The 23,583-nt window shown below is 45.8% G+C and overlaps 1 protein-coding gene across 9 annotated transcripts in view; it reads right to left on the reverse strand.

The window, feature by feature from the left end:
- Positions 1-23,583, reverse strand: part of sgcg (sarcoglycan, gamma) — an 827,414-nt gene that overhangs the window by 557,844 nt on the left and 245,987 nt on the right. Inside the window, exon 1 of one of the 9 annotated variants that reach the window (XM_078545434.1) lies at positions 20,133-20,272. The exons of 7 other annotated variants lie outside the window; for them this stretch is intronic. The gene's annotated coding sequence lies outside the window, so the exon portion shown is untranslated. Of the gene's footprint in view, positions 1-20,132; positions 20,273-23,583 lie in introns of those variants that run through there. One more of the 9 variants, XM_078545430.1, reaches the window with a different exon arrangement.

Consider the following 23,583-nt stretch of genomic DNA (forward strand, 5'->3'; position numbering starts at 1 on the left):
TAAGCAAAATTAGAAATAAAAATAGAAAATACCGGAAAAACTCAGCAGGTCTGGCAGCATCTGTGCAGAGAGAAACAGAGTTAACGTTTTGATCCATATGACTCGAATTGATGAACTCAGTGTTCAGTCTGGAAGGCTGTAAAGTGCCTAATTGGAAGATGAGGTCCTGTTCCTCCAGCTTGCGTTGGGCTTCACTGAAACATTGCAGCAGGCCAAGGATGGACATGTGGGCATGAGAGCAGGGTAGTGTGCTGAAATGGCAAGCAACAGGAAGATCTGGGTCATGCTTTAGGGCTGAGTGAAGGTGTTCCACAAAGCAGTCACCCAGTCTGCGTTTGGTCTCCCCAATATACAGAAGACTGTATTAGGAGCAGTGAACACAGTAGACCAAATTGAAGGAGGTGCAAGTGAAGTGCTGCTTCACCTGAAAGGAGTGTTTGGGGCCTTGGACAGTGAGGAGGGAGGAGGTAAAGGGGCAGGTACCTTCTGCAATTGCATGGGAAGGTGCCATGGGAATGGGGATGAGGAGTTGGGGGTGATGGAGGAGTGCACCAGGGTGTCCAGGAGGGAATAGTCCCTACAAAATGCTGACGGGGTTGGGGGGTGGTTGAGAGGATTATGTGTTTGGTGGTGGCATCATGCTGGAGTTGGTGGAAATGGTGGAGGATGATCCTTTGAATGCAGAGGCTGGTGGGCTGAAAAGTAAGGACAAGGAGGACCCTATCATGGTTCTGGGAGGGAGGGGAAGGTGTGAGGGTGGAGGTGCAGGAGATGGGTCAGACACGATTGAGAGCCCTATCAACAACAATGTGGGGAGAGGAACCTCGGTTAAGGAAGAAGGAAGGCATGTCAGAAGTGCCATTTTGAAAGATGGCATCATCTGAACAGATGCGATGGAGGCGAAGGAACTGAGAGAATTGGATGGAGTCTTTACAGGAAGTGGGATGTGAGGAGCTGTAGTCGAGGTAGCTGTGGAAGTCGGTGGGCTTGTAATGAATATTGGTGGACAGTCTATCATCAGAAATGGAGACAGAGAAGTCAAGGAAGGGAAGGGAAGTGTCAGAGATGGACTATGTGAAGGTGAGAGAGGGGTGGAAATTGAAAGCAAAATCAGTAAATTTTTCCAGTCCAGACAAGAGCATGAAGTGCCACCGATACAGTCATTGATGTACCAAAAGAAAAGTTGTGGGAGGGAGCCTGAGTAGGACTGGAACAAGGAATGTTCCACATTCCCCACAAAAAGGCAGGCATAACTGGGGCCCATGTGGGTATCCATAGCGACACCTTTTATTTGGAGGAAGTGAGAGAAGTTAAAGGACAAATTGTTCAGTGAGAGAACAAGTTCAGCCAGACGGAGGAGAGTGGTGGTAGATGGGGATTGTTTGGGCCTCTGTTCAAGGAAGAAGTGGAGAGCCCTTAGACCATCCTGGAGGGAGATGGAGGTGTGGAGGGATTGGACATCCATGATAAAGGAAAGCAACTGGGATGTTGGCCTTTATTACAAGACGGTTTAAGTACAGAAGTAAAGAGGTCTTGCTGCAGTTGTATAGAGCCTTGGTGAGACCGTACCTGGAATACTGTGTGCAGTTTTGGTCTCCTTACCTAAGGAATGATATACTTGCCAGAGAGAGACTTCAATGCAGGTTCACCAGGCTGATTCCTGGGATGGTAGGTTTGTTCTGTGAGGAGAGCTTGAGGAGACTGGGCCTGTATTCTCTAGAATTTCCAAGAATGAAGCATACAAAATTCTTAGAGGCTTCGACAGGGTGAATGCAGGAAGGATGTTTCCTTTGGCTGGGAGTCTAGAATCATAGGTCACAATCTCAGAATGGGAGGTAGGCCATAGGACTGAGATGAGCAGGAATTTCTTCACTCAGAGGGTGGTGAATCTTTGGAATTCTCTACCCCAGAGGGCTGTGGAGGCTCAGTCATTGAGTCTGCCAAGACAGAGGCCAGAACCTTCGGAGTCGGCTGCACGCCCGACGAACTGTCAAAGGCCTATTAAGGCCAATTAAAAACTAATTTAAGTGATTAACTGAGCTGCTCATCCAACCTTAAGGTTGGCGGGCAGGCGAAGAGCCCAGGAGGCCTTCACATTTATCATGAAACCTCATCCACAGGCGGGATGAAGTTTCATGAAGTGTTTATAACTTGAATGAAAGTTTTTATTAAAGTTCATTGACATGTCCCAGCTCATGTGACACTGTCACATGAGGGGACATGCCTTAAAAATGTTTTTTTTTCTTTATTAAAATTTTAATAAATCAAACTAATCTCCCTGAGACAGCTCTGTGCCTCAGGGAGATTTCTGCGCTCTTATGTGGGCATGTGTGAAAGAGCGCAGGCCCCGACTCAGCCTACTCCCCCCGCCTGTACAGGGAGCGCCCAGCACTTCTGGGTGTGCGTCACACTGGGCAGGCCTTAATTGGCCGGGCCACATAAAATGGCGGCACGCACCCGCCCGCTCCCGCTCCCACCCAATCTCCCCGATGGGGAGAAAATTCTCCCCAGAGATCGAGAGATTTCTAGATATGAAAGATATCAAGGGATATGGGGATAGTGTGGCAAAATGCACTGAGATAGAATATCAGCCATGATCTAGTTGAATGGCAGAGCAGGCTCGATGGGCCGAATGGCCGACTCTGGCTCCTATGTTCTTATGTTGAACCTCCACCAGTGGACAGAACAGCAACCAACATTGGCAAAAACAAGCACTCCATAGTCAGCCAGTGGAAAGGAGGCAAGGCAGCAAGAGGCTGAGGCTCAAACTGTAGCCTCCAGCAGAGTCAAACCAGCATGACTAAGGTCATGAAATCCAGAGGCCCTCACCAACTGAAACTCTGGCACCATCTTCATATTCGCAGCCACAGCCAGAGCTTTAGCTTCCAGCTGAACCCACATGGACGTGTGTTATGGACAAGGCCAGCATCCCAACTCCCACGCCATTCTACCCACCTCCAAACAAGCTCAACTATGAAATCATGTCAGACGGCTATTTTACTCAACTGATGACAAACGGGGAAACACACTTGGCCCTGTCAGAAACATTGGGTGAATTGGAAAGCCTAAGACAGGAGAATGATTTTCTTCAGTTTGGGTCAAGACGGGAATGTGTTCTCTGAGTAACAGACTAGATAAGAAATTCTTTGTTCCATGCTGTACTCTGCAAATCGGCGGCTTTCACGACTGCTTGTGATTGCTGTGTTCCTGCAAATTATGATGTATTGTTTGGGTTATCTTAAAAAGTGTAGTGTGAACTTGAAATTGTCTTTAACCCTAACTCTAGGGGAGAAATTGAAAGTAAACATGGTAAAATGTAGGCGGATCCCCCACACCTTCTGAATTTATAGCCCTGGATGTAAAGGATGTCGAGTCATAGGTAGTCAAAGAAAGTAATCCATGATTTTCTCTTCCCATTATAGTTGTCATTCCTCAAAAGATGCAATTATTTCTCTCTCGAGGACAATGTTGACACTGAGCGCAGGACTGAAAATGAAAATTTGGTGAGTCCTTGTAGAACCTCCTCCTCCTTGCTACATGATGTAAACTCTGGTCTCACTGAGAGGTTACAACATAATGCTGTGTTACACTGCAAGCCAAACACCTATAAGATGATGCAGTCACCCTCGACTTTTCTATCAACATGCTCACAAAGCAATGGAATTGGAAAGAAAGGGCAACTGTGCCAAGGACAACCTTTCTCTGCCATTCAGAAAAGTCAAAGGAACAATTTTCCTTCACAATATGATGACAGATAGCAATGCTGACAGACTTGGTTTCTTCTGACACCCTTCCCTGATGAGGCAGTGAGAACCCTGAAACTAGCCGCCTTAAATAGAGAAATGGCTTTTAGGATTGAAAACTCTTTTCAAATCAAGACAGAAGTGATATTGAGAGTTGAAGAAGAGAAAAGTGAATAATAGGCATGCAGGCAATCTGGACCATGAAAAATGCAGGATATGTGTCAGAAGGACCCAGAAGAACCCTGCTCTACCATTCTGTGAGGTACGGTGATCTGCCTAAGAGTTTTGTCTAGATGCTTCAAAGTTTACAGCTGCCAATGAATGGATGGTGATTCTTGTTGCTAGCCTGGGAATTTCAATGGAAAAGGTTTGACAATTGTGCTTCCACTCACTGTTTATGACTCTTGGTAAATGCAGACAGCAATATTCAAGGGGGATTTTAATCTACATTTAGACTGGAAAAATCAATGGGGAAAGGTAGCATAGAGAGGAGTTCATAGAATGTTTTCGAGTTAGTTTCTTAGAACAACACATTCTGGAGTCAATCAGTAAGCAGGCTACGCTAGACCTGGTATTGAGCAATGAGATAGGATTCACTGATAACTTCACAGTGAAGGCACCCCTAGGTAGCAATGATCATAATATAATTGAATATTACATTCAGTTTGAGGGAGAGATGAGTGGATCCAAGACTAGTATTTTAAACTTAAATAAGGGCAATTATAAGGGCATGAAAGCAGAGCTAGCTAAAGAGAACTGGCAAATTAGGTTAAGGGATAGTTCAATAGAGATGCAGTGGCAGACATTTAAACGGATAGTTCAGGACACACAAAATAGATATATTCCAACGAGAAAGAAAAATTCCAAGGTGAGGACCCACCATCCATGGTTAACTAAAAAAGTTAAAGACAGTATCAAACTTAAAGAAAAAGTATATAATTGTGCAAAGATGGGTGGCAGGTCAGAAGATTGGACAGAATATAAAGAACAGCAAAGAAGACAAAAATATTAAAACGGAGGGAAAAATTAGAGTACAAGAGAAAGCTAGCTGGAAATATAAAGGTGGATAGTAAGAGTTTCTAAAGATATTTAAATAAGAAAAGATCTAACAAAGTGAGTGTCGGTCCTATAGAAAGTGAGTCTGGGGAATTAATAATGGAAAATAAAGAGATGGCAGATGAATTGAACAGGTATTTTGCATTAGTCTTCACGAAAGAATGCAAGTAACATCCCAGAAATAGATGTAAACCTGGAAATGGAAGGGAGGGAGGAACCCAAGGAAATTACAATAACCACGGAAGTGGTACTGAGCAAATTGTTGGAACTGCAGGCTAACAAATCCCAGGGTCCTGATGGACTTCATTCTGGCATCCCAAAAAATGTGGCTGGTGAGATAGTTGATGCGTTGGTTTTAATTTTCCAAAATTCCCTAGATTCGGGGAAGGTTCCATTAGATTGGAAAATAGCGAAAAGGGAGGGAAACAGAAAACAGGGAACTACAGGCCAAGTTAGCTTAACATCTGTCATAGGGAAAATGTTAGAAGCTATTATTAAAGATGTTTTGGCAGGACACTTAGAAAAATTAAAAGCAATCAGGCAGAGTCAACATGGTTTTGTGAAAGGGACGTCAATTTATTGGTGTTCTTTGAAGGAGTCACATGTGCTGCGGATAATGGGAACCAGTGGATGTACTGTACTTAGATTTCCAGGAGGCATTTGATAATGTGCCAAATCAAAGGTTATGGCAGAAAATAAAAGCTCATGGTGTAAGGAGTAACATATTGACATTGGGAGAAATTATATTTTTAAAAATATTTTTGGGGAATATTTTATTATTCTGTGGAAAATACTGTGTGCATGTGTGTGTGTGTGTGTCTGTTTATGAGTTAATTAAGCTTGGCAGGGATTAATAGGAGCTAGGTTGTCTGCGGAGGTCGAAACATGAAAAGGATAGAAGTGTTAGGTTTGAGGTACAGGTAAATAGGCTAGATCTAACATTTGCAATTTAGATAAGCTGAGAGTCTGTTTGAATATCAAGGGGGAGACAGAGGTTCAAAGACACATGTTTGCATCTTGTAGGAGTTCCATAGGTAAATAGAAGGGGGTATTATATCTTACTGTCCCAAAATCAAGGAAAAGATAAAGGCATGAAAGATTTTATATTTGAAAAGATTGGAGTGTAAAGCGGTGTGAGAACAATGGGACCTGAGATGAAAGGAGGAAAAAAGTATTTTAGAGTTATTGTGGAGCTGTGCGATATAGCTGGGGATAGCTTTTAACTCTGGACTGGGAGGATATGGCATTTGAACCAGCCATCCAGTCAAGTCAGAGAAGTCTTGGGTGCAACAAGCAGTTTTACTCTGAAGTTTGGATTCCACAGCAGAGTGATAGAAAGTTGAGAGGTCATGTGGTATGCCTCTATTAAAGCTACAGCAGTTTGCACTGAGTAATATTACTGGATTCCTTATAGTTAAACATCTATAAAGGAGTGTTGCCTGGGAGGTGTTTACTTGTGGGTCTGACCAAGTGGAGAGTCTTTTTGGGGGGAACGTTTGTAAGACTAACCTTAATTGTGCAACTGTAATCTTGTGTGCTTAAGTTTTCTTTTATTCTTATTAATAAAACTTTTACTTTTAATTTTTAAAATTCCAAAAGTGTTACTGGACCTCTTAGCTGAGATTGGTACATCTTCTTCTCATTTTCAAAATGCAAAAAAAAAAGGGGTATGGCCTGTAAGCCAAGTTTCACTTGGGAATTTGCTTTGTGCAGCAATTAACACTGGCTGTGGTCATAACGGCATGGATAGAAGATTGGCTAGCTAACAGGAAACAGAGAGTAGGCATAAATGGATCTTTTTCTGGTTGGCAGGATGCAATGGGTGGTGTGCCACAGGGATCAGTGTTGGGTCCTCAAATTTTTACAATTTATATAAATGACTTGAATGAAGAGGCCAAAGGTATAGTTGCTCCACAAAGATAGGTAGTACAATAAGTTGTGAAGAGGACATAAGGAGGTTACAAAGGGTCATAGATAGATTAAGTGAGTGGGCAAAGATTTGGAAAATGGTGTATAATGTGGAGAAATGCCATTTTGGTAGGAAGAACGAAAAAGAAGTATATTATCTAAATAGTGAGAGATTGCAGAGCTCTGAGATTCAGAGGGATCTGGGTGTCATAGTGCATGAATCACAAGAGTCTGGTATGCAGGTACAGCAAGTAATTAGGAAAGCTAATAGAATGTTATCATTTATTGCGAAGGGAATTGAATATAAAATAGGGAGGTTATGTTTCTGTTGTAGAGGACACTGGCGAAACAACATCTGGAGTACTATGTACAGTACTGGTCTCCTTATTTAAGGAAGGATGTAAATACATTAGAAGCAGTTCAGAGAGGTTTACTAGACTAATACCAGGAATGGGTGGGCTGGCTTATGAGGAAAGATTGTATAGGCTGGGCTTGTATCCACTGGGGTTTAGAAGAGTAAGAGATGACACATATAAGATTCTGAGGGATCTTTACAGGGCGGATGTGGATAGGATGTTTCCCCTTGTGGGAGAATCTAGAACTAGGGCTCACTGTTTAAGACAGAGATGAGGAGAATTTTTTTCTCTCAGAGGGTTGAGAGTCTTTGGAACTCCCTTCATCAAAAGGCAGTGGAGGCCGAGGTAGATAGATTCTTTATAAACACGGGGATGAAAATTTACCAGGGGTAGGCGGGATGTTACAATCAGATAAGCCATGATCTTATTGAATGGTGGAGCAGGCTCGCAGAGCCGAGTAGCTTACTCCTGCTCTTAATTTGCATGTTCATAAAACATTCTCCATTATTGAATCAATTCTCAGATTTTACACAAACCACCAGCTTCCAGCGTTATGATAGTCCTCAGGAGGAAATTGCCAACCACCTGTACACGCATGTTGAAATTTCACACATTGAGCAGGGCCTACAAGATACTATCACACACAGAATACCTCCTGGGGATAAGAGTCACGAATGGGATTGGGAAAGCACATAACATAACATAAGTAGAATTCATAGACCAGATAAAAAGATACGGAGCGGAATCATCCCAGATTTGCACTAAGTGTGTAAGTGGGCAAGAAAAATGACGTTTTACCCGTCAGCCGCAATGGTGGCTTTTTGCGCCATATCATCCCATTCCTACCTCATCCATTATGCAGCCACAGGAAACACACTGTCTCATTGGTGGGCATCCTCCGATTTGCCCGCCATGCTATTACCTCGCAGTTTCCTCACGCAGGGCACCGGTGAAGACATCGCCCCAAAAGCCAAGAAGAATGCAGCACAATTCCCCAATTCAGTGATGCATTCCAGGGACACCTTCTGGACGCCAAGGAGGCCCACTGTGATGTCCTCTACCCCTGCTCTGGCTGCAGGGGGCCCATCAGTCTCATCGCCCTGGCTTGGGACGTGGTGGCAGAGGTGATCAGTGCCAATGCTGCACACAAGAGGTTGGCCATCTAGTGTAGGTCAATGATCTCATCCGTGCTGCCAGGGTAAGGCAACCATCTCATCACTTTAAACTCACACACTCACAAGGGCTATCACATATTCATTGGCATCTCACTCACTGCCAGCTCAAGGGACATCACTACTCACTCTCTCACACAAACCCTTACATCGTCATCTGGCCTCATCTCCTCTGGAGACTGCCTCTTCAGCCCTCACCCTCTTGAGGCCACTTGCATAAATCAATATGCACACACACACTGGAATACCCACCTTTCCCTTACACTGCAGCATCTTCCCTCGCCTGAGACCACTTCTCCCTCTTCCCCAAGCAAGTCCTATCGGCGGCATGGCGCCATTTTACTTGGGCGGGCCATGCACTCCCTGTGCGGGCAGGGGGGAGGATTCCCTAAGCTGAGAGTGCGTTCTTTTGTGCATGCGCACAAAAAAGCGCACTCATCTCTCTGAGGCTAAGTGCTGCCTCAGGAAGATCGGCAATAGAAAACAAAAAATTCCCTGACATGTCCCCTCCTGTGACGAGTTGGGACATGTCCATAATTTTTAAAAAAACTTTAATAAAATTTTTACAAACCTACATGAAACCTCATCCCACCCGTGGATGAGGTTTCATGCTTTTTCTAAATCCCGCCGGGGCTCCCAGCCTGCCTGCCAACCTTAAGGTTGGATGGGCAGGTCCATTAGTTAGTTAAATTACTCTGTCAATGGCCTCAATTGGCCATTGACAGGTCAGCGGGCGCACAGCAGATTTTGCTGCGCCCCCCGCCTACCTGAAAATTTAAATGGGGCACAGTGACATCAGGAGTTCCATCCGACGTCACCGCACGTCATTTTATGCGTCGGCGAGCGAGCCCCACCCCCCACTCGCCGACGGGAAAATCCTACCCATGATGTTAAAAAGATGCCAATTAAACGATCACAGTTATTTCCGCGATCAAAACTCCTTCAAAAGTACACCTTGTGATGTCAAATGATATACTGATTGCTTTGAGCACAGTTGAATGCACAATCAATGTTAAAAATTCTAGTAACGATTATCTTGTTGTTGAGCACTTTTTTATATACTTTAACTGGTGAACAATTAATATGCAAATCCAAGACGTTCTTAGAAAATAATGGGGAGGTTAAGGGTGAGACACTGTTTGTGTGAAAGCAAATTGACCAGCAAGTTCTAGAGATTCAGAAGGAATGGCATATCCCTTCATCTGCTGAATGGCTGGCCAATTTGTGCATTCCTAATTGTGCGGGTGATGAACTCACCATTATTTTTCCAGCAAGATTTGGCCCAACGTGGAGCATACCCATAATGGTGCTGAATTTTGATTTTTGCAATATTAGCTTGCCAAGAAATATTGAGTTACTGAGTTGCTTTAGATCAACATTTCTATGTATGGTGAAAAAAAAAGCCCATTTACAAATGTTTGCAGGACTGCCCATTCATTAAGCAGGTAAATCAAAAAGAAAAAATATTCTACAAGAAGTTTATACAGGAACAACCAGATTTCCTAAATGTGCTTTGGGAGCTCAAGGTGAAATTTTAGCAGGTGAATTTGGTCTGCTGAGCATTACTAACCTGTACAATCCAGAATAATTTATAACTGCATCAAAATTCTGTATGAGTGTGGCCTTTGCTGCAGTAAACTAATCCCATTGAATGGGAAATACTTTGCAGCTTTGAAATTCAGATTTGTAATTATCTGGCATTGACTGCAAGCATGGTGAAAAGTAATTGTAAAAAAATCCTGTAAAGGTCAGCTTCCGAAAGTTGCATAGGTTGTTTGGGCTTCTGTTCCTTCAGGTTGGAAAATGAAGGATGATTTTACACAATTATGTTCTTACTGGATAAGGTTTCCTGCTGACAATACAATTCATAAAATTAGACTCTTTTAATTTTTCCTGGATATTTTTTCCATCTTCTGGGTGAATATTCAGCTTGCCTCGTGTGATCTTATGATTTTTGAAAACATTTTTTCAATAATTATGAATTTAGTATGTCCAGAAAAAATATTTACACATCATTCACAAGGTTCAACTTTTTGTAGCATCAGAGACAGTTGAAAGCATTCTGAGGCTAGGGCAAAGTGATCAACAAGCAGCTGAAGATATGTCCTCCAGAGCCTGGGCTATGAGCGTGCAGTCGTACGTGAACAAGCGTTCACTCAGTGGGAGTTCAGTAATCTTTGTGCAAGCCTTGAGACTTTGCAAGTTGAAGAGGTTGTTGTCTGTCCTGAATTGCATGTGTACTCCTTGTCAAGATCCTTGAGTGCATACTGGAGCATGGTTAAGAAATATATGGCAAACAGAGCAGGAGCTAATACACAGCCTTGCTTGGTGCCATTGGTCACAGAAAAAACATCAGATAACGTACCACTTTGCATCACACTGGCCACCATGCCATCATGAAAAAAGCAAACGCCCCTCATCATCTGAACACTTTGACCTGACAATAAGTCTGAAGAAGACTAAGATCTTGTATCAACCCATTCCTGGCTGTATACTCCAAGACCCCACAGTCATTATCAACAACACACCCCTCCATTCAGTACAGAAGTTTTGTTACCTTGGGAGTATCTTCTCCAATAACACTGCACTGGATGACAAAATCAACCAACATCTGACAAAAGCAAGCTCAGCGCTTGGCAGGCTCACTCATAGACCTGTCTCAGAACAAGGATCAGTCAACCAGGCAGTGGTTCTTACATCATTTCTTTATGGCTACAAGACTTGGACAACCTATTGGCATCACAAGAAGCAACTCGAAGCATTCCATCTTCGCTGTCTGAGATCTATTTGCAAGATCAAGTGACGGGACTAAATCCCCAACACAGAGCTTCTCGCAAAGTGCTGCATACCTGGCATTGGGAGTATACTCATCAGAGCTCAGCTTCGCTGGGTCGGTCATGTGGCTCGCATGGAGGATTCCCACATACCAAAGGCAATAAGTACTCTACAGCCAACAGAACACATGCATCACGGGCATCCCAAACTTATATAGTAAAGAAAATCTGAAAGCCAACCTCAGAGCTTGCAGACTGTATCTGAGTACATGGGAAAAAACAACTTTGGACAGACCCAAATTGAGAAGTCTCCGTCAGCAAGTGATTTTGACATTTGAGGAGAACAGTGTCAAGTGCCTTCCAGACAAGTGAGTGTGGTGCAAAGCCAATGCCTCCATCCATCCTTCCAACACTGACTTTGTATACAGTATTTGCAATTGGTTATGCAAATCAAGACTTGACCTAATGTCACACATGAGATGATATCAAGCTAGACTGTAAATCATTTTCTGTTGCTGAACATTCATCTGGTGAAAAGATGAGAGAATCTATCAGAGACAGTTCAGGGAAGGCTCACTAGGCTGATTCCTGGGCTGAAGGGGTCGCGTTATGTGGTAAGGTTGAGCAGGTTGGGCTCTTACACATTGGAATTTTGAAGAATGAGGGGTCATCCTACTGAAGAATATAAGATTCTGAGAGGGCTTGACAGGGTAGATACTGAGAGGTTGTTTCCCCTTGTAGGGGGCATCTAGAACTAGGAGGCATAGTTTCAGAATAAAGGGTCTCCCTTTTAAGATGGAGATGAGGAGGAATTTCTTCTCTCAGAGGTTTGTGAATCTATGGAACTCTCTACCCTAGAGCGCTGTGGAGGCTGAGACAGTGAATATATTCGCGGCTGAGACAGACAGATTCTTGAACTGTTGGGGAGTTGAGGGTTATGGGGCAGGAAAGTGGAGTTGAGGCCAAAATCAGCCAGCAGATATTATTGAATGGCGGAGCGGGCTTGAGGTACTGTATGGCCTATTCCTGCTTCTATTTCACATGTTCTTATTTTAGGCTTTTTGCAGCAAGGTTAATAGTGGGCAGAATTTTTCTCTTGTTGGGGCAGGCGTGCGCCCAATCTGAATGAGAGTAAAAGAGTGCGCGATGGTGTTGGGCGAGGGTCCCCATGTTATCACACACCCTCATAATATTTCACTCGGTGGGCACGTGCAAGTGGCAACAGTGCCTGTTAAGGCCCCTAGTCAATTAATTAAATCGAATATTTACTGCCCGTCAACTGAAGACGATTGATGAGAAGAAACCAGCTCCCAAGAAGGGAGCCAAGAAAGCCTTAAAGAAACCATTAGCAAAGGCTGGGAAGAGGCAACGAAGGTCAGAGGAGGGGAGTTACTCCACCTACATCTACAAAGTGATGAAGCAGGTTCACCCCAACACTGGCATCTCTTCCAAGGCCATGAGCATCAAGAATTTGCTTGTGAACAATATTTTTGAGTGCATCGTGGGTGAGACTTCCCGCCTGGCCCATTATAACAAGCGCATCACTATCAGCTCCTGGGAGATCCAGACCACCGTGCGCCTGCTGCTGCCCGGGGAACTGGCCAAACACGCCGTGTCGGAAGGGACAAAGGCGGCGACCAAATACACCAGCTCCAAGTAAAACCCCACAATGGACTGAAACATTCAAAACATAAGCGTTCAGCTGGTAGCGGATGAAAAGGCCAAGCGGCCTTTGGATATTTTATGAAGCCTTGTCCTCGGGCAGGATGAGGTTTCCAACAGGAATTAAAAATAAAAAAATGTTTAAATCTCATTTATAACATGTCCCTGCTCATGTGACAGAGTCAGATGAGGGGACATGTTTTTAACATTTGTAAGCTTTTCATTTTTGATTTTAAAAATCTTCAGCTCCCTGAGGCAGGAGGCTCGCTCTATTCCCGCCCCCAGAGCTCAGCGTTGTAGCGTGAGCTTCATGCTGGCTGGCCATTAATTGGCCGTCAAGTGTGAAATTAATGTTGGGGCCCAATCGCGGGCAGCAGTCGGTTTTGCGACCGCTCTCGGGTCTGCCCACCGTGCCCGCCTGACGAGGATAAAACTCAGCCCAGGGTAAAAGTGGAAGCTCTTGTAATTTTGATGATTTCAAATTGGTCGCAGTCTGGGAAACCTCAACAGCGCACCTTCCGGAGAAGTGTACAATCACTGACAGCAGCTTCTGGAGTCTTGTTTAACTGCATATATGCGAAGACTCCAGAAGTGGCTGTCAGTTTCAGTAGAATGATGCTGGCGAGTGCTGACAGTTTTGCTGTCATAAAAAATCCAGACTATTATGTTCATACTAAAAAAGCAAAATCCTGTACATGCAGCAAATCTGAAATGAAAACCAGGAATTCTGGAATTACCTAGTTAGGCTGCATCTTGGAGAGGTCAAAGACCATCATTTTGTGGATAAATTTCCATGACTGACAATCACACGATGATCTTCATATGAGATGAATACCATGTGCGACAATGGTAGAATTTGTCAGAATTTTAAAAAATGAATTCAGCTTTATTTTGTACATTTAATTAACAATTTATCATTAAATTCCGAGTGTCATTTTAATCATATGCACATCTGAATATTACAATCATATCAGAAATTATATTTCACCATTAATCAGCATGATATTTATGTACTGTATAGCTGCTTATTAATTAACGTTCAGCTAAATGTGCCATTTTAATTTTTAGAAAAAATAACTAAAATCCAGTACAACGTATGAAGGTATAACTGTCACTGAAAATCAGTGAGAATTTCCAGTCAAGCAAATTTAATACTTCTGGTTTAACATATATTTCTTCGATCATAAGAAATGTAAAGTATCTTGTGTGCTGATAACACAGGTGGAACTAAGTTATTTTGGTGTCCATTTATATTTTTCATGCTGAGTACTGAAATTAAAGCCCATACTCTTTCCCTCCTTCCAACAAATTTCTCTCCTCCTGTCCCAAGCTTCAGCTCAACCAAAACCAGCTACTCGTTCTTCCAGGATAAAACTCAGGAGAGGGGAGACAAAGAGAAGTAAGTGCAGAGGTTTTGTGGGACTATGAGAAGGATACATTGAGGATAGCTCAGATAGAGAGGGCAAAGATGGATAGCTCCCAAAAAAGACAGTGATCCTGATGAACGATTAACCCGTGCCTGTTGCTTCCGACACAGACTGTACGCAAATTTTGTGCTGCCTGCTCATTACCATGATTGTTCAGGCAGGCATCACTAAGCATGCTGCTGAGTGCTGCAGGACTAAGTAGAGGGTGTACAATTGTGAGATACACTGAGCAGAATCGCCCCAGATTTGTACTAAGCGTGATAGTGGTTGGGAAAAACAGTTGTTTTACTTGCTGGTTGCAATGGTGGGTTTTCGAGCTGGATTGTCCCATTCCCACCTCATTAACTATGCAGCTGCAGGAAACAGGCCGTCTTGCTGGCAGGCAGCCTCCGATTTGTCCGCCACACTATTGCCTCGCTGCTTCCTCAGGCAGGGCACTATTTTAACTGCAGCCGCGTGCACACTTCTCAATGCTTGCAGCCCAGGACTGCTCTGGTGAAGACATGGCCCCAAAAGCCAAGAAGAGTGCAGCCCCCCACGCCCCCCCTCCCCCCCCACCCAATTCAGTGACACATCCCAGGGGCGCCTTCTGGATGCTGTGGAGGCCCACCGTGATGTTCCCCACCCCTGCTCTGGCTGCAGGAGGCCCATCAGTCTCACCACTCCGGCTTGGGAGGCGGTGGCAGAGGTGGTCAGTACCAATGCTGCACACAAGAGGTTCACCATCCAGCACAGAAAACGGATGAATGATCTCATCTGTGCCGCCAGGGTAAGGCAACCATCTCATCACTCTAAACTCACACACTCACAAGGCCATCACACATTCACTGGCATCTTACTCACTGCCAGCTCAAGGGATATCACCACCCATTCTCACACACACACCCTCACATGTCCATCTGGCCTCATCTCTTCTGGAAACTGCCTCCTCAGCCCTCACTATCTTGAGGCCACTTGCACGGATCAACATATGTCCCCACACACACCCTGGGATACCCCTGTTCCCCAGTACAGCCTTCATCCTGCAGCCCCCATAAAAGTGATGTGGTGCTGCTTGTGAAGCCTGGCGCTGGTGACCGCGAGTGCTGCCCAAAGCAAGGTGGGCAAACAAACCCCGAAGTCCCGAGTGAAGTGCAGCTCGTCAGGTACGGGTTTCTGTATGTGCTGTTGTGAAACACGTCAATATGCCCTGATGATCCAGCACGGGGGTGGGGGGGGGGGGGATGTTTCCGGTGAGCGGGGCTTATATTGAGATGCTAAAGTATTAAAATTAGGTTTCCGATGTGTGGTGGTGGGAAGCGTGGCCCACCATTGACAGGTGAAGCAAACGATTACAAATTGGTTTCACGATGGTGTGAAACCAATTTTCAGTATTTTGTACCACCCCCCCGTACACCCCTCCCCCCACCCCCCCCACCACCATCCCCCACCCCCCCCGCCCGCCAACCCCCCCCCCACGCCCCACCTCCGCCCGCCATGACACCCGAAGCCAGCCGGGCCCGAAAACTCCAGCCACCATTTAAAGATTTCCTGCACTACCTAAAACAGGTGGAGGGGGCGGGGGGCACATTCTGGCTGCAGCAAGTGCTGAAAGTGACTGGGGAAGTGTGTTCAAGCAGGAAGAAAAATTATAAATGGTGCAACAGGGCAGACAGCGTGTTCCAGGGCTCTCTGTGCATCACTGGAGGTCTTGATGCAGGACATAACCTGGAGAAGAGAGCTCCTTTACCCAAAGTGGGCCTAGGGAGCCTCTAGATAGTCACTGTGAAGGCAGTGGAAGATACAGCGGACAATGAGTAGTCAAGGCCAGTAACCGCTCTTCAAATGTCACATCCTTACAACTGCACCACCAGCCTCAGACATTGCTCAATTCACCATCAGCCCTTAATTTATCTGCCAACAATCTCTATCAATTATGATTCAAGCCTCAGATTTATAGCTTCACCGCACCCTCGCATGCTCAACACTGTTGTAAGCTCCCTCCACCCCTGACCACATCTCACTGTTTTCACAAACTGCCAGCTATTCAATCATGGCAGTCACATTACCAAATGCAGGACACCGCACTCATTGACACATTTCCTTTTTCCTGTGGACAAAGTGCTGCACAACCGAAAGCAGGGGGGATGGGGGTGCGGGGGTGGTGGTGAGTGGGGGGTGTGGGGGGGTGGGTAGTAGTGACAGGCCTGGCTGCATGTCCTCACTCCGATGGAGTCACCATCATTGCAGCAGCCATGACTGAACCAGGCCAGCAGTGGAGCTGAAAGGATTGAAGATAACGGTATTCTGGTATCTAATTCTCCTTCTTACATCCCACTTCCTTCTCATCCAACACTGCCTTCCGATTTACAATCTGAAAATGGCCTAGCATGCAATTCTTCTTCCCTTCCCACCTCCTCTCACTGCAACCCTACTCTTGAGCCTTTCACATTCCAGATACACAAGAACTGCAACCTGGCCTGACAGTGGTAAAGAGCAAAAGTGGAAGAGGGAGATGAGGCGATAATGGTGAAGAAACAGAATCGTTCAAATTTCATACATGCAGCTTCTAATTCAGATACTGACACCGTGTATATCATAGAGGACAATATAGAGGCAGGAGCTGCATGTGGGGTGACACCGAATAAGTGTGGCCTGAAGCCAGGGGAGGGGGGAAGGATAGTGGAGGGTGACTCTGCGCATTGGTTCTGCTGCAGAGGACTCAGATGAAGACTTGATGATATGCACACAGAAAATCTTGGTGCTTCTGCAGGCCTGCCAGAGATCTTGCAGTTGCTGGCAAGCAGAGGTGTCCGACAGCAACCTCGCACAGAGCTTTGCACAGAAACTGAAGACCTCCTTTACAGTGTGAAACTGACAGCCAACTCCATTACCAACTTGTGGACTCAACCGGGATGCAGCACCCCATGGTCGATTTATCAGCTTCTACTGCAACACAATCAGAAGCCACTCGATGTCTACTTGCTGCCATGGAAGCTGAGACTCCTGTGAAGCCATGCTAGGCTCAGCTTGTTCTTATGCAAGCTCAGACTTCTGCAATCAATGCTTTGGCAGCCAGTGCTTGGAGGAGCGTGCAGGCTCTCACAACAGTCCACCAATCTGTCCGCCAACAGATTTCTAGGATTACTGAGGTGCCAACACAAGGAGTGTGGCAGTGGGTTTGTGGAGCACAAGTCTGTTGTCCTTTCTCAAAATGACAGCATTTATCTTCCCACCACTGCCACTCTGCCAGTGCTCTTGATGTTGCCTATCAGCCAGCCAACCCAGACTTACATCATCCATGCCGAGATGGTCCAAAGCTAGGCCTTCGAAACTGGAGCTCTTTGCAGAGTCCTATAGATCCATCTACAGTCTCCTTCAGTGAAAGTCAGTAGCCTTCCACCAGCTGTGCTGCAGCCACTGGGGTAGCACTGTCTAGGAGCATGAGGTCAGGGAAAAGCACTAAGAGAATGAAAAAGAGTGAACAGTTGACTTTGTTATTGGAATATCAGATGGTTTCATTGATAAAGTTTGTTTAAAATGTTTGTTGTGTGGTGGCAAATGTTGCAGCATTGTGGACAAGAAGATGCTATGATAGTCAGTAACAGAGGGAAAGGAAGGTATTGGACTGTTGTTGAATGGGGAATTGACCTTGCATCCACTGGTATCCCAGTCGCTTCAGCTGATCACCGACAGCCCAATCCCTTTCTCCTGCTTCTTCTTTTCTTCCTCTCCTCAGCTGCTCACTATATACCTGATGGCACCAGCATTGTCATCTTGATGCTGAGCTTGTGCAGAATGCAGTGAACTATGGTGAATCGTGATGTGCACTCTGGAGAATACAGCAGGGCTCTTCCAGAGTGGTCCAGGCTGTGGAAGTATTGCTTAAGCACCCCAATATTCTGCTTCATGATATTTCATGTGTCAACATGGCTCTTGTTATATGCATTCTGTCCATTGTGCATGGGTTGTGCACCAGAGTTACAAGCCAGGTAGTCAGCGGATTGTCCAAGTCTCCCTATCGCCACCCTCTGATTTGTTGTGGTAGCTGAAATGCTGATGGGACAGTGGATTGTCGCAAAGGCATCGTGACTATTACTGGGATGATGGGCATTGATGTGTCTGATGCACTGTGTGTCGTTGCACACAAACTGGACATTGAGTAAACCCCTTTGCAGATGTGCTACATCCCTGAATTTACACATGGAGCTCGCAAAACGATGTGTGTGCGGTCAATGGCAAATTGCACCATGGGAAAGCTTGTTATCCTGCCAAAGCCACATGTTCATTTCACCTGCATCTTATGGGAAGAATGAATGCAATGTATTCCCCTCTCTGAATACAGAACATCAAAGGACAGCAATCTATGAGACATTGGAGATGTTGCCTGGAAGGATCTCAACATGAAAAAGTTCATAATCACAATCACCTTCACAGCCACTGGCAATGCTGTCCTTGCCCTGCTCTGAGGTTGCAGGACTGTGTGCAACAGGCAGCAGGTTACGATGAGCACCTCTTTAGTTAAATGGAGCCACCCCACAAACTGTTCCCCTCTGAGGTTCAGGTAGGAGAATTGCTACTTGAAGATCCTGGGCATATATGGCCTCCTGCTGAAAGCCTTTCTATTCCTGCTCCTCTCTTCTCTTTGAGCAGCTGGTCCTCCTCTGTGTTGTCTCCACTCTTTCTCCCTTGCCATACCTGCCTGAGAACAAGTGATCTGAGCACAACCCTGAAAGTCAGAATGAAGACCGTCACATGTGCCACCCTACTCCCAGTAAATGTCAGCAACTTTAAATAGCAATACAAACCACCAAGTCACTTCTACAAATGCAGCAAGAGCCAGTAGAAACCAATCAGAAACTAATCTGAAAGAGATCTTTTTAAATTGTTTTGATTGACTATTTTGCTGCTGAACATGAGGTGTTAGCTGAAGCACTGAGCTCCAAAATGTCACCACTAGAGTCAAATCATTGTTACACACTGACTGATGTCATGATCTGCCTACTCTGCATATTTACAGCAGACATTCACAGCTCTACATTGAGTTACCCAATATGGCTTCTGACACTGTCAGCACCAGAAATGTGCACATGTGACCTGGTTGTTATTTTAGACCTGACACAGCACCCACAGTGCTGAAAATATACTATGCTGCCAAATATTACAGCAAGAGGTTCTACATGATTGGGAGAGAAAGAGCGAGTGAGAGAGACCATAAGACCATAAGACCTAGGAGCAGAAGTAGGCCATTCAGCCCGTTGAGTCTGCTCCGCCATTCATTGAGTTCATGGCTGATCTGATAATCCTCAACTCCACTCTCCTACCTTTTCCCCATAACCCTTGATTCCCTTACTGATTAAAAATCTGTCTATCTCAGCTTTGAATATACTTAACAACCCAGCTTTTACAGCCCTCTGCGGTAAAGAATTCCACCGATTCACTACCTTCTGAGAGAAGAAATTCCTCCTCATCTCTGTCTGAATGCCCCTTACTCTGAGACTATGCCCTCTGGTCCTAGATTCTCCCACAAGGGGAAACAACCTCTCAGCATCTACCCTGTCAACCCCCTAAGAATCTTCTATGTTTCAATAAGGTCGCCTCTGGTTCTTCTAAATTCCAATGAGTACAGACCAAACCTACTCAACCTCTCCTCATAAGAAAATCCCCCCATACCCAGGATCAACCTAGTGAACCTTCTCTGGGCTGCCTCCAAAGCCAGTACGTCTTTCTTTAGATAAGGGGACTAAAACTGTTCGCAGTACTCTAGGTATGGTCTAACTAGTGCCTTGTATAGTTTTAGCAAGACTTCTCTATTTTTATTTCCTTTGAAATAAAGTCCAACATTTCATTTGCCTTCCCTATTACCTGTTGAACTTGTATGTTAGCTTTTTGGGATTATTGCACGAGGACTCCCAAATCCCTCTCTGCTGCAGCTTTCTGCAGTCTTTCTCCATTTAAATAATATTCAGCTTCTCTATTCTTCCTGCCAAAGTGCATAACTTCACACTTTCCAACCTTACATTCAATCTGCCAAGTTTTTGCCCGCTCACTTAACCTGTCTATATCCCTCTGTAGACTCTTTGTGTCATCCTCGCTGTAGACCCTCTGTAGGGAAAGGGAAGGAGATAGGCGAGCTGAACTGAAGATTCCAGAGGTTGAGTTAGATAGCCCAAAGCAGCAGGAAGAAACTCATAAATTAGTGAAAGGCTTTAAACATTGGTCTGAAATAGGAACAAAACAAATATATAAATAGAAAGGATAAATGGAACAAAATCTTTCTGGTCCTTTTTTAACACATTTAAATGTAGAACTATTTCTGAGCTAATAGGCTCTCAAATAGTTTATCACAATCAACCTATGTTCTTGAGTGACTTATGCTTTGTACATAGTGAATGATTTATTGTAGTCTGATGTGCAATTAATCTGATTTTCTATTGCAGTGTGGTATTTAAAATGACTTCACTTGAAGAAATATTAATAAAGTTGTTTCAAAAAATTCAATGAGAAATGACCTTTGAAGTTGCTAGCCAAGGTCAGGTTAATGAGGATGCAGCTGCATGGCCCTTAAATCTACCACTGACAATAAGCACTTACTGTGCTAACCTTACTCTTCCTTTACATGAATACCCCATACTAAATGACAGCTCAGGAAACCAGAGCTCAGGAAGCAATTTTTTGCTCTCTAATACACTGGGCGGAATTTTGCATGCTCCCTGGCGTCGGGCGTGTTCAGCGGTGTGAGTGGGCAACATGGCAGTGAAACCAGTTTGCGATCATCCGATCAGCCCATCAATGGCAGGCCGCGTTTCCTGCCATCGGACATCGGGAACCTCATTATAATATATCTGCATATCATTATAAGGTCAGCCCGAAGGAATCATCCCTCTACGCTGGATCGACCGCCTATGTCAGTGTGATTGCATGGCGATGTGTTTCACAACGGCATATAAAAGGTGTGCACTTGGCGGCCTGCACTTTGAGGGGAACTCAGAGGTGAGTCCACAGTTATTTTACATTGCAGAGTGCCCGCCAGGATTACCTGTTGGACTTCAAGGTTGAGGCGCGCTGTGGGAGGGTGGGGGGTGGGGCAAGCGCTGCCTTGCAGTTGAAGCACGTTGGAGGAGGAGGGGTAGGGGCTGCCCTGCAGCTGAAGGTAGTGCACAAGCATGTGTGGGGTGGGGTAAAGGGAAGTAGCCATGCATTAGGGAAACATTGTATTAAGTGGCCATTCCTCTGCAGCTGAGACAGTTCAAATGCAACTACATTGACATGAGTGGAGTTGGGCCATTAGCTTATCTGCCCACTCAAACAAAGTAGCGGCATGAAAATGCCTCAAGGTGCTCCAGAGCTTTCACTCCTTGGGCACAGACTCCAAAATAATGAGTGTTTTAGTGGGCTGCAGAACAGTTGGATGACTGGGCACGTTGTACAAGCTCCTTGCTAAAACTGGCCATGGAGCAGTCACTGGTGAAGGTGCTCACAGCCTTCAAAGTCATCATCCCGGTTTGGACCAGTCACCTGCAAGGTTCAAGCTAACAGCGCAGCCTTGCAGTGTAGGTTAGGAGAATGCCTGTGCCTGAGCTGAGAGCACAGCATGCAGTCCAGTGGGTAAAGCTGCTACCGATCAATCGGGTCGGAGTGGGGCGGAGGTGGATGGGGTTTCGAGCAGCCATGTAGCGCACTAAACTCTGGCCATCCAAGTGGTGGCCAGCACTCTCCAAAATGTGTTAAGGGGCCTTCAAACTTAACCAAGAAAGATACTTAGTATACCCATGCTAACTCACGTGTGTGTCTCTTTCATCCTGCAGGAGGAGTACATCAGGAGCATGGAGCCTGGTGACCTAGCTGTATGTCTCGTGGCGTATAGAGAGCGGAGATGGTGGAGAAGAGAGTGACAGATGCACCTGGCTGCGCAGAGGGAGGAGCAGCAACCTCAGGCAGAAGGAGCATGTGGGCTTTCTGTACATGCCTCCAAAGGGCCACAGCGGGCCATCGCCGGTTGGCACCTGGCTAGACCCAGCCTTTCATTCCTGCAGTTGACTGTGAACCATTGTTGTTGAAGGTTGCACATGTCTAGGGAACTGGTCGGTCACATCTGCCAGCTGCTGCAAGATTTGGTGCCTTGGGGGCATGGAGGGCATCCATTGTCAGTGACAGCGATGACAGCGGCGCTCAATTTTTATGCCAGTGGCTACTTTCAGGGCTCCACAGGTGACCTCTGTGGAATATCGCAAGCCACCACCCACAAATGCATCCATGAGGTCATGGATACCATCTTCACGAGGACACACAACTTTGTGCATTTCGCCTGAGACCAAGAGAGCCAGGATGCAAGAGCGATTGGATTTGCTCAGACCTCGGGTTTCCCACAGGTGCAGGGTGCCATTGACTGCACTCACGTGGCGCTCAGATCACCATCGCAACACGCGGCCAGCTATGCAATCCGCAAGGTATTCCATTCGCTGAATGTGCAGCTGGTGCGCGACCACAAAAAACACATCCTGCACACGGTCTGCACACGATTTCCAGGACTGTCCACAATTCCTACATTCTCAGTCACTCATAGATCCCTGAAGTCTTCCAGGGTTCACACAAACCGCAGGGTTGGCTCCTCGAGGACAAGGACTACCCGCAGAGGGTGTGGCTGATGACACCCGTGCAGTGGCCTCAGACTGCAGCAGAGTGAAGATATAACGAGGCTCATGCTGCAACTCGCAGCTTGGTGGAGCAAACCATCGGGATGCTGAAAATGAGGATCTGGTGCCTGGACCGGTCTTGTGGAGCCCTGCAATATAGTCCACAGAGGGTGTCACACATCATCGTCATCTGCCACACCCTTTACAACCCGGTGCTGGAACAGGGAGAGGAGCTGGCTAAGGAGGAGATGGAGGAGTTGGAGGTTGCCTCCGATGAGGAGGATGTCGACAGTGGTGAGGGTGAGGAGGTCCTTGAAGGCGATGATGACGGCGATGAGGCCCTCGCACTGGCCAGACAAGGCAGGCATGCTCGGGAGCCTCTCAGAGCTGCTAGACTTGTGGAGGATGATAACAACATGCAATGAGGAGACACCATAGATCCTCACATTATATCTATGAAGATTTGACTCGAGTCTGGTTTATGGCCACGCACATACCCTCTGTGATAATGCTCCTGTCATGGAGACGCAGTGGAGGCCCTAATAGTCGGTCGATTGCAGGAGGATGATGATGACATGCAGTGTGGACACTCCATAGATCGTAACATAGTCTCTGAGAATGTCTGACTCCTGTCTGGCTGAGAGCAGCTTGCTTGCGCTCTGTGATCAGGGTCATATCATAGAGACACAGCCATGAAACTTTAAAAGCATCTGACCCTTGTCAGCCTTCAGCACCTGACCCCTTTAGGAGCACAGCATCACTGGTCATAGATGCTGAAGAGATGGGGGCCAGCCCCACCTTAAAGGTGCTGAGAGCACACAGAGAGAATGATGGAACTCTGTGACGCCTGCCCACTACATTCTGGCAGCA

This window comes from Cetorhinus maximus, chromosome 7, assembly GCF_964194155.1.
Source record: "Cetorhinus maximus chromosome 7, sCetMax3.hap1.1, whole genome shotgun sequence".
Classification (NCBI taxonomy): domain Eukaryota; kingdom Metazoa; phylum Chordata; class Chondrichthyes; order Lamniformes; family Cetorhinidae; genus Cetorhinus; species Cetorhinus maximus.